The sequence below is a fragment of the Octopus sinensis genome, linkage group LG4 (assembly GCF_006345805.1).
Source record: "Octopus sinensis linkage group LG4, ASM634580v1, whole genome shotgun sequence".
Classification (NCBI taxonomy): domain Eukaryota; kingdom Metazoa; phylum Mollusca; class Cephalopoda; order Octopoda; family Octopodidae; genus Octopus; species Octopus sinensis.
Window position 1 is genome coordinate 57,707,872 of NC_043000.1, and position 12,005 is coordinate 57,719,876.

Here is a 12,005-nt window from a genome sequence, read left to right on the forward strand (position 1 = left end):
CTCTGATTGCAAATATATCATGCTTTATATATATATATATAGATAAATATAAATATATATAAAGCACGAAATATTCATGATCAGAGGCGCCCAGAAACCGAGGTACTATTGTATTAAATGAATACGAGAAAGACAGGAGATAAAGTACGATTTATTTGAGATCAGAGTTGTTCAAAAATTGAGTTTCTACTGTACTGCTTTTCAAGGTAAAACAATATTTTCTTGTATAAATAAGATATCTAACTTTTGTAAGAGATGAAAAATAAGAATTTGATACTATGCTCATACTTTTATCCAAACTTACTTGTTATGTAACTGAAATAAAGTGGTCCTGCTTATCTAAAGCAAATTTGTTAATAAATACTTCCAGAAGAATTCAAATTGAATAACATGAATATCATGTCGAGTTTAATGAGGTGAAAGAGAACTTCAAACATTGGTCATGGAAAATATCTTAGTGTATATATTAACAGTAGCTCGATTCTTTGTAAAGCCATGTTCTAGCTACTGTAGAACTTCTGAAAACTCATGGCTACAAAGTTTTCAGTGTGGAAAATACCAGAAATAGCTGGAGGATATCTCTTGGCTGTTACATCATATAGATTTCATCACTGATTTCTAAGATGTACTGGTGCAATTTCCCTGATGTACCAAGTAAATTTAGATTAAGGAAATTTGCTTTTGTTTTCTTCTGTCTCTACTTTTTATTTGAGTGAAAAAGTAGTTGCTACAAACTACAGCGTCTCTCTTGGACAGGTATTCACATATGACTTTGCTTGGCCCATTATGTGCCATCTCCACTCACCACCACCAACATCACCTTTTCTGGCATTAAGTTGGTTCAGTGCCCATTGTTTACTGTCCTCTGTGTGTGTGAGAGAAAAAGAGAGAGAGAGAGATCACAAATCAGTGCTATTGGTAACATGTAATCCAGTATAACTTGTATTTATAGCCAGGTCATTGGTGACTACATTGGCTCACCCACTAAGAATGCTTAGAGAGGAGGGTCTGCTGGAAGCCCAGGAGAAAAATACAAGAGATATTAAAAGGTAGAAAGAACCTAGCACAGTGTCAACAACTATCTGGTAGGAAAGTGTATGAATGTGTCTGTGTCAGTGGGGACTTGCAAATACTCGAAATGATGAATGAGCACATTCTAAAACTACTTGGAAGTTATCTTAGTTCTAGTCAGAGCATCTATGTAGGAGTTGCAAATCTCAGAATTTTAGACTCCTATCATCTTATACTGCCTTGGTTGATGAAAAGCTAAATCTAATATGAAATCTTCAGTTGATGCTCCCAGCACTCAGCTTAATATTTTCTTGTCATTGGAACATGATAGCTGATAGTTAGAGAGTACTATTTTTGTTGTACTAGCATCTGTCACTATAATTACTTTGTTTGGTCATCTGTTTTACAAATATTTTTTTCCATTTTTGCATAGTTTAGATGATTATATTTTCACACAATGTTTCATAGCTGGATCCTCTCCCTGTCACTAACCCTTACTTTATTCCACATGTCTATGAAAGCACAAAGCAAGCAGACAAATTTTTAACAAGTGAAAATAACAACATGATGCATATATATATATATATATATATTTAAAAAAAGGAGATGTCGAACACGAGTGGTGATATATAAAAAAGGAAATGAAGAAAATGCTGACAAATAATTGAAGTAATTTAAGTAATTTAATTAGGTGAAGTTCTTTTACGGTTGCACATTTGTTATGCTTATCAAAATTAATATATATATATATATATATAATATATATATATATATTATATATATATATGTATATATATATATGTATATATATATATATATTATATATAGAGATATATATGTATATGTATATATATATATAATGTATATGTATATGTATATATATTATATATATATATATATATAATATATGTATGTATATATATATAGAAAGAGAGACATACTAATATGTACATATATAAATTACACACACACACAAACACATACATACATACATACATATATATATATATATATATATATACGCACACACATATATATATATATATATATATTTATATAGTAACCACATGTGAATAGTTGGCGAATTTTTTTCCTCTGTTTCCTGTTTTGGAAGAAGAGCATTGCTCAAAATGTAAAACCACCTTTCTTTCCTTCCCTAAACATTTGCTTATACTTTGCCTGTACCACGTTCTAGTGTTGTTGTTTCTTTTCTTGTGTGTATTTTTCATTCTTTTGGATTTATATATTTACATACATACATATATATACATACACACACACATACATATATATACATATATATAAATATACACACATAAATATATATATATATACACACACATACATATATGTATACACACACACACACACACACACACATACAGGGTGCAATGGGTAAATTGTTGCCATTTTATTTTTTTAATTTTGTGCATGCTCATTGTTTATTTTGATTTTGTCGATTAAACAGTATGGTAAATATATTTGTTAAAATGAGATGTCAGTGTTATTTTTTAACTTTTGAGAAATTTAGATGACAATTTATTCGCTGCACCCAGTATATATACATACATATATATATATATATATATATATATATATATATATATATATATATATATGTATATATGTATATATGTAGTTGCTATGATTGATCGCTAAATCCACAAGTTTTTAAAATTCTCTCTCTGTTTATTTCCTCATGTTCCTTTCTGTTGAAGTGCATAGGCTCGAAATGTAAAAGGCTTTCTCATTTTCCTGAGTGCCAAACTAATACACCTGCTTGTTGTTTATAAACCTGTCTTCATCTTTTGTTTTTCTGTAAATTTCAACTATATACATTTATATGTATATATACATATACAAATATATTTATATGCATATATACATATATATATATTATACACACACACACATTTATATTATAATTAGACACACATACGTGTGCAAGTAGACCTCTGACTCTTTTCTTCCTCTTTGTCTTGCAAGTTACTTGGTAACCTCACTAGTGCTGGTGCTAGATAAAAATCACCCAGTACACTCTGTAAAATAGTTGGCACCAAGAAGGGTAACCAATTATAAAAACCACACCAAATTATGGGAACTTGACACAGTCCTCTGGTTTGTCAGGTCCTGTTGAACTGCTCATCACATGCTAGCATGACAGAGACATAAAATGATGATGATGATTATAATTATACATATGTACATATATACAAACATTTACACACACACACATATACAACAAGATTTTTTCAGTTTCTGCCTATAGATCCATTCACTATATATATACCTATATATCTATATATATGGAAAGAAGGGGTGCGTTTCAACACAGGAAAACATATAGACGAATTTGTTATTGAATATGCACCTGAATATGAAAAACTTGTAATTGTTTTTAAATAAATTTATTTACATATATATCAAACTAGTCTCAACAATTTTTTGTTTATCAATGGTATAAATGTATATAAAACAATGGGATTTTTAAAATTTCAAATTGTGAAGTAGAAAACATGTTTAAATGATTAAATATTCACAAAATTCAACGACGGGGTTAGATATCATAAATGATCAACAAAGAATATAAAAAATGTGGATTATTACAAGTTCAGTCATACTGAGTTAGGAGAGAGAAATAAGAAAAGAAAAGAGTAGAAAAAACGTTTATATATATATACATAGCAAGTGACCATATCTGAGATCGTGGGCTGGAACAAAAACAATTGCAGCATGGAAGGTGTTAATAAGTCATTTAAGAAACACACAAAAACTGTTAGATTCACTTCAACATTTAAATATAATTTGTCAAAATATTTTCGTCGCTTTGAGCCCACGACCTGTTCACTGACAGCACAAATTTTGTCAGTGAACAGGTCGCGGTCTCAAAGCGATGAAAATATTTTGACAAATTAAATTTAAATGTTGAAGTGAATCTAGCGGTTTTTGTGTGTTTCTTAAATGGCTTATAAACACCTTCCATGCTGCAATTATTTATATATATATATATATATATATATATATATATATGTTATATTTCGGAATGGTCATATTGCCAGTTTAGCCAATAAATCTTGCACAACAATATTTAAACGTATATATATATATATATATATAATATAATGAATACATAACTTTATATCTATATATATATATATATTATATATATATATATATATAGAATGAATAGATATCTTTATATATATATATATATGAACTTTAGGTTAGTTAAAATATGTTTCTGACATATTTTAACTTCTAAAACCAAATTCACTGCAGTTAATTCTCTCTTATGGTAAAAGGTATTTTCTACACCTGTACCGTGCACCTATACAGGCAATGCCAATTTGATGGAGAGAATGAGTTAATGTACAGCACTAATATTTTATCATTATAAACAAATCATTTGAGTGGGATGATCAGTAAGATTTGTGGAACTCTCAGCTGCCTTTTATGACAAGAGAGTTCATCAGATATATATGAGTATGTGTGAGACCTACATGTACTAGCCAGACATGCACTGAATCTCACAAGGAACATTTTAATTAATCTAACAGACATTTATACACTTAGGGTGCCCTGTAACTAATTTAAAAGTAGTTAGGGCCATGTATGCATGTATGTATGTATGTATGTATGTATGTATGTATGTATGTATGTATGTATGTATGTATCTATCTATCTATATGTGTAAGTGTGTGCATATATATGTGTGTGCATGTATATATGTGTGTGTATGTGTATGTGCATACATATATAAACACCCTAATCTAATTATACATATTTGTCTAACTTTTCTATTATTATATACACACAGACACACAGACACACACACACACACACACACACATATATATATATATATATGTATATACACACATACATGCACATACCAACATCGTGTATTGGGATAAAAATTATAAAGACAAAAAACCCAGACAATACAAAATGAAATTGAAAAATATTACCAAGTTTTACATATCAAATATTTGTATTGTATAACGTATTATTGTGGGAGGCAACTAAATGATGTGTACATTATGCATACATTTAATTTTAGCATATCTGCAGTGTGGGTGTTTTATAGCATCAACTGATTATGGCTGTCACCTGTTAACATTTTCATACATAGTAAGAGCATTGTAGTGCAAATGTAAACTCTCAGAGCACCATGTCTGTGAGCTGGTTTCTTTTCTTAATTATGTTTGATCCCAAGTCACTTCATCTATGAAACCAATGAAATATTATTGCAAAAAGCACTCATGCCACAAAGTACATTTTGTCTTCGTCTTATGACAGAAGGTATTTTAGATGAGATACTATAGAAACGAGACAGACAGAATGATAGTATTTTGCAACCATGATCTATCCATGCCAGCATAGAAACTAATATATTTTAATTAATGATGACTTCATACTACATTAATACAGGAAAAGCTTGATGGATTCAAGAAAACAAATATGATAGTATACACAAAAGAAGTGTTTGTTATAATAATACAACAATTGTAAATATTATTGTGTTGACATGAATATCAGCATAGTTTTCATAGTTTTCCTTAACCCTTTAGCATTTAAACTGAACATATCTGGTCCAAATATTCTACCTCTTTTATGTACAAATTGGTCAGATTCAGGCTCTCACACCTATCTGACAATGTCATTCTTAAAATAAACAGTCACGTCATTGAAATCGTGAAGCTATGATATAATGCCTAATGAACTCAAAAGAATATGAATGAACATGCATTAGATTTGACAGAATAATCTGAATACTAAAGGGTTAAATGTCAGCATACTTTGAAATATTTGTAGAATAGTTATGACTTATCAGCACTTGTGATTAGAGTCTGAATCTTATGATTGATTGTGAACATTTGTGAGTTCCTTCAAATCTACATTCTTAAATGATACTTAACAAGAAGGAAGTAATTAAAATTCAGATTGCTGACTTCATAAAAAATAACAGCTTGTGCCCAGATGTTAAACGAAACTGAATAATGAGCCACTATAAAATACCAACTCACAAATATGGAAATGGGTATTAGGAACTGGGAGTGTGGTAAAGTCTGAGAGGCTGAGGGAGGAAAAGTGGCACAAAGTGTTCTAAGTTACTTGGCTTTGTGAGCTGAAATGTAGAGGAATGCTGTCGTCAAGCATACTCCCCTCCACCATTTCCAACACCCGCGGAAGTCTACTCTAAAAGTACCATCAACATTATTTCATACTCTTACATAATCACCTGTTCTCAAACAAAACCTCAAAGAACTTTCCATCCTAACGATTTTGCATATTGGAATATTAGGGCAATGATTTTTGTAAATTTGCTTTAAATTTTTAATAATACATATTGATGTCTAAATATTTTATGCCACTGACATAAATTATCAAATCTCAGATACACAAATAGCATTTTGAACAAATTTTTTCATCAAGAAGAACAAAACAAAGTAAAAATGTGTTACTTTTTTTTTCCCATCATAAATATAAGGTCACAGTCATTAAAATGATTGCTTGCCTTTATCTGAATAAAGGTTTGTTTTTAATTTACCATCTTACTTGGTAAATTTGCAAATATTTTCTGATGTTATGAACTTAGTTTGCAAATAGCTCTATGACAACAATGCTAAACTTATCCGAAAATTTACATTCTTGAGTCAGCAGGAGGTTTCCTGACTTGTCATTTCTTCTCAATGTAGATTGAAGAATTAAGTTAAACTTCAGCCAACGACTTGAAGTAGATTTACTTGCTTAGTTTTATTATCTTACTCTTTGCTAAAAGGTTGTATTAATAACACTGATTGTATTAAATCTATTGAATTCTTTGGCTGTATTTGGTGAATTGGTTAAAATTCTTCATTTCTTTACATTTTCTGCTGAACTTATTTCTGTATATAAAATATAGTTTGGCATCATTTTGACAGATTTATTGAAAGTAATATTTTGTTCAAATGTTATTTTAAAAGATTTTGTAAGATAGATTAAATGTATTTCATTATTAAATTCATTTTGTTTCTATAATTTATTTTTCTGGTGATATTTTAAACATCTTTAAAGACATTATTAGGCAAGAATCTAATGACAAACATATTTGAAAGGAAGCTGTTTACTAGTATCTCTCTAACTTATTTATCAAATATGTTACTTTGAACACACACATGCATATATACATACATGTATATATATATATATATATATATATATATATACATACATACATGTATATATATATATATAATATATATATATACATACATACATATATATATATTTCAATAATAATAAAAGGGTAAAATTAATTAATTAATTAATTAATAATTAATAATTTTACCAAGTAGTTCGGTATGTTAAAATAACCTTTTTGGGTAACATTATACAAATATTCTATAATTATAAGCATAATTATAATCAGGGGTCAGCTAATTGCTTCGCCATGCACCGAATTTAGAAATAGCAGTTAAAATACCATTCTGCTATCATAAATATCTCCCAGACAGTAACACACTTTTTTACATAGGCAAAGAGAAAAAATAACAAATCCACACAACTTAGATTAGCTACATACACGTTTCAGGATTAAAGTAAAGTTATATTTACTTACTTATTTCACCTCATCAGTGCAGCACTTCAAATATAAATTTGAGAGTGTTAGAATTAAATATGTATGTGATCAAGCATCATCGCATAACTGATATTTAACTAGCACTTCCAAAAATATACAGTTGAATGAGAACACGTATTTATCCTCAAAAACCCACGCGTATTACGAGTAATATCAGTTATGTGATGACGCTTGATCGCATACATATTTAATTCTAACACTCTCAAAAGTAAGTAAATATAACTTTACTTTAATCCCGAAATGCATATGTAGCTAATCTAAGCCGTGTGGATTTGTTATTTTTTTATCTTTACCTACGTAAAAAAAGTGTGTTACTGTCTGGGAGATATTTATGGTAGCAAAATGGTATTTTAACTGCTATTTCTAAATTCGATGCATGGCAAAGCAATTAGCTGACTCCTGATTATAATTATGCTTATAATTATAGAATATATATATACATACATATATATTGGCATGTAAAAGCACCCACTACACTTTCGGAGTGGTTGGCATTAGGAAGGGCATCCAGCTGTAGAAACTCTGCCAGATCAGATTGGAGTCTGGTGCAGCCATCTGGATCGCCAGACCTCAGTTAAATCGTACAACCCATGCTAGAATGGAAAGCGGACGTTAAACAATGATGATGATGATGATGATGCATGCATGCACATATACATGATGGACTCTCCCTTTGAGAATGACATATGAGTGTTCAGCTTTTGCCGAACAACCTGCACAAATTATTTGTTTTGTTCGTGCCCACATTAGCTTACTCTCTCCATCAAATCGATGTTCTCTGAACAGGTGCACTGTGTGCCATGCATCAAGTGTCGAAGTGAATGTAGAGCAACGTAAAATGAAGTGTTTTGCTCAAGAACACAATGCACCACCCGGTCCAGGAATTGAAACCACAATTGCTAGTTGATGAGTGCAACACCCTAACCACTAGGCCACACACATGCATGATTATACATACATACATACACACACATATGAATATACATACATGTCTTTTCCAGGTAACCAATGTAGTCTTTCCAATGTGAAAGTTATATTGGCTTTGAAGAAAAGCTTAAAACTAGCATGTGTATTATTGCTCTTTGGCAATTACAAAGAGAGGAATTAATGAAAATAATCAATTTTAGAAATAACAATAAAGTTGAGAACTCTGGATAAGCTATTGAAAGTTGACTGCATCCTAATTAATTAGTAGGCACCTGGGTGTTCATTTTTATAGTTAATTACTTGTAGCAAACTACTTAAAAATATTAATTTAATAAAACACAAGGTCTGCTATAGCATTTAATGAATGATAAGGTATACGTATATAGCTAAGTTTAAACAATTTATACAGCTAAATAAATAATGTACACTTCTGTTCAGTATTCACCTAACTAAATGACCTGTGCTTTAGGGGAAATATACAGAAATACTGAAACTATTGTAGCAGCTAAGAGCCAGAGATGCACATTTCAAAGGGATGAGAGAGAGAGAGAGATGAGAGAGAGAGAGAGAGAGAGAGAGAGAGAGAGTGAGAGAGAGAGAGAGAGGAGAGAGAGAGAGGAGAGAGAGAGAGGAGAGAGAGAGAGAGGAGAGAGAGAGAGAGAGAGCTGAGAGAGAGAGAGAGAGATGAGAGAGAGAGAGAGAGAGAGCTGAGAGAGAGAGCGAGAGAGAGAGATGAGAGAGAGAGAGAGAGAGAGAGAGAGAGAGAGAGAGAGAGTGAGAGAGAGAGAGAGAGAGAGAGATGAGAGAGAGAGAGAGAGAGAGAGAGAGAGAAGAGAGAGAGAGAGAGAGAGAGAGAGAGAGGCTGTTAATCATACAAGTAATGATTCCATCATATCAAATTCAATGTGGTTTGAGTTAAGATCAGCTGTACTTTTCATAATAGATTAGGATTTATAAATTAGAGTATGTAGTGAAAGCATCATTAAAAATTTAGAGTTCTTAGCATTTAGAGTTTTTTAAAAAAATGTATTGCTTATTTAGTCACATTGTTTTGAATTAATAATGCACTATCTTGTAGCTCTGGAATTTCAGTGGTGTGTTTGCATATTTTTAGAATGGCATTGTAGGATACATCAAAGAGGTTAGATCTGGTCAGTTTTAACATAAAACAGAGAGAATATTTGGGCCAGATATGGCTGGATCAAATGCTAAATGGCTAATTATGGCTTATATATTCTATATAAAATAATGTTTGTCATCAAATGATACATTTTCTCACTGCATATTCAATTTTATTCTAGGTTCTTAGTATTTCGTTCAATAACCCTTTTAGCATTTAAACCAGCCATATTTAGCCCAAATATTCTACCTGTTTTATACTCATACTAGCCAGTGTCATTCTAAAGATATACAATCCTATCATTAAAATTTTGAAGCTATGAGATAATGCATGATTAATTTAAAATGACATGGATTAATAAGCATTACATTTGGTAGAATAATCTGAATGCTAAATGGTTAAATACACTATCATTCATTTAATAATAATAAAGAAAATATTTCTTATAACTGTTCTGTTGTTTGCATACTTCCATAATTCATTATCTTCATTTCTAGTCTCTGTGGCATTAAATAGATACAAATCACCTCTTGGTTAGGACACCATTTTAGCACGGGTAACATTTTATGCAGGAGACAGAATTAGCACTTTACTATACAAACCAATGAATTATTTAGCTGTTTACAATGCAACCACTACTCATAGCAATAAAATAAATTGCATTTCAATGCAGTAAATTTAGAGCTGAGTGCACTAGGATCTTGACAATTTATGTGATGTTGGCTATAAATATAAAACAATGTTAGTAGTGGCAGGATATGAACTGCTGACCTTGTTGCTGATTGCTCTGTATAACGCAGTTTTTGTCCTTGGGTAACAACTGGTATTTCCTATTTGCTTACTCTTAGAAACTATGAAGAATGCTAATATTTCCTTTAGATTTTCCTATTGTTACATTTATTCAAACCCAAAAGAATCCTTCTCAATACATGGCTATGATGCTCCTTCACTACTCCGGCTCGTGATCAGAGTTGCACATATTGTCAGCCACTAAGGGACATGCTCAAGTGGTTAAAGTCAAGCAACTGACAAGCAAATCTGTGGTATTGAGCAAAATATTTGTTATAATGATATTTTTGCTTCAGCAACTCAGTACTGAATCTGTTTGAAATGTAAAGGGAAATAGGTCAGTTTCAAAACATTGATGTCCAGGTCACAAAACCAAAGTTTAAAGGGAATAGAAGTTATTTCCTTTGATTTCTAGACAAAAGTAAAGAAGAAATAACACTTACTAGCCAAAGACAAAAATAAATAAATAAATAAATAAGAACAAAATTTTGTTATACATTTGTCTGTCAACCATTCAATACAGCTATTCAGTTGTCACCAATCAATAAGCTACTGTAACTGCATTTCAATCTGATTTAAAATGTAAAATTGATTAAAATATTTTTCCCAATATATAAATGAGTAATTTATTATGTATGAATAATTAATAAAAATACAGAGCCTGAGAGGCTGTGTGCACCTGATCAAGAATAATATAGGAAAATACTTAACAACCTGAGCCACTACAATATTAAAGACTATGAAATTAATTGCTTACAACTATGTTACTTGGAATATAAACAAATTTCAAGACTTTTTTGGTATACAAACATGACAATATCAGGTGCTACCATCATTATACTCATACTTATGCAGATGTACACATGCATATATATGCATTATGTGAAATATATATATATATATATATATATATATATATATGGGAAACTACCACCTGTATCATGTGAAAGGTAGAAGAGTCCAGTTTGCTGGACATTGTTGTAGAGCTGAAAACAAGGTAATTTCTACTCATCTCCTCTGGAAGCTATCTGCTCGTGACACCAGAGGGCGCACACTCTCCTACCCTGATGTAATCTCCAGGGATACAGGCATCCAGCAACAGGACCTCTGTAATGCTATGATGGACCATGAGGTCTGGTGTGGCACGGTAAATTCCATTGTCCTGACCACGGTCGAACAATCATGATGGTATATATATATAAAGGTGCAGATGTGGCTCTGTGGTAAGAAATTTGCTTCTCAACTACAAAGTTCTGGGTTCAGTCCCTTTGTGTAACACCTTGGGTACATGTCTTCTACTATAACCCCTGGCAGATCAAAACCTTGTGAGTGGATTTAGTAGATGAAAATTCAAAGAGGCACTGGTATTTGGAGACAAACACAACACACACACACACATGTTTGTGTGTATATGTGCATGTGTATGTGTGTGTTTGTCTCTTAACATGACAGATGCCGGTTTGTTTATGTCCTCATAACTCAGTGCTTCAGCAAAAGTGACTGATAGAATAAGTACTAGACTTTTATACAACAAAA

General features: G+C 31.2%; 1 protein-coding gene across 10 annotated transcripts in view; it reads right to left on the reverse strand.

The window, feature by feature from the left end:
* Window positions 1-12,005, reverse strand: part of LOC115210794 (regulator of G-protein signaling 17) — a 379,423-nt gene that overhangs the window by 25,811 nt on the left and 341,607 nt on the right. The gene's annotated exons all lie outside the window — the stretch shown is intronic.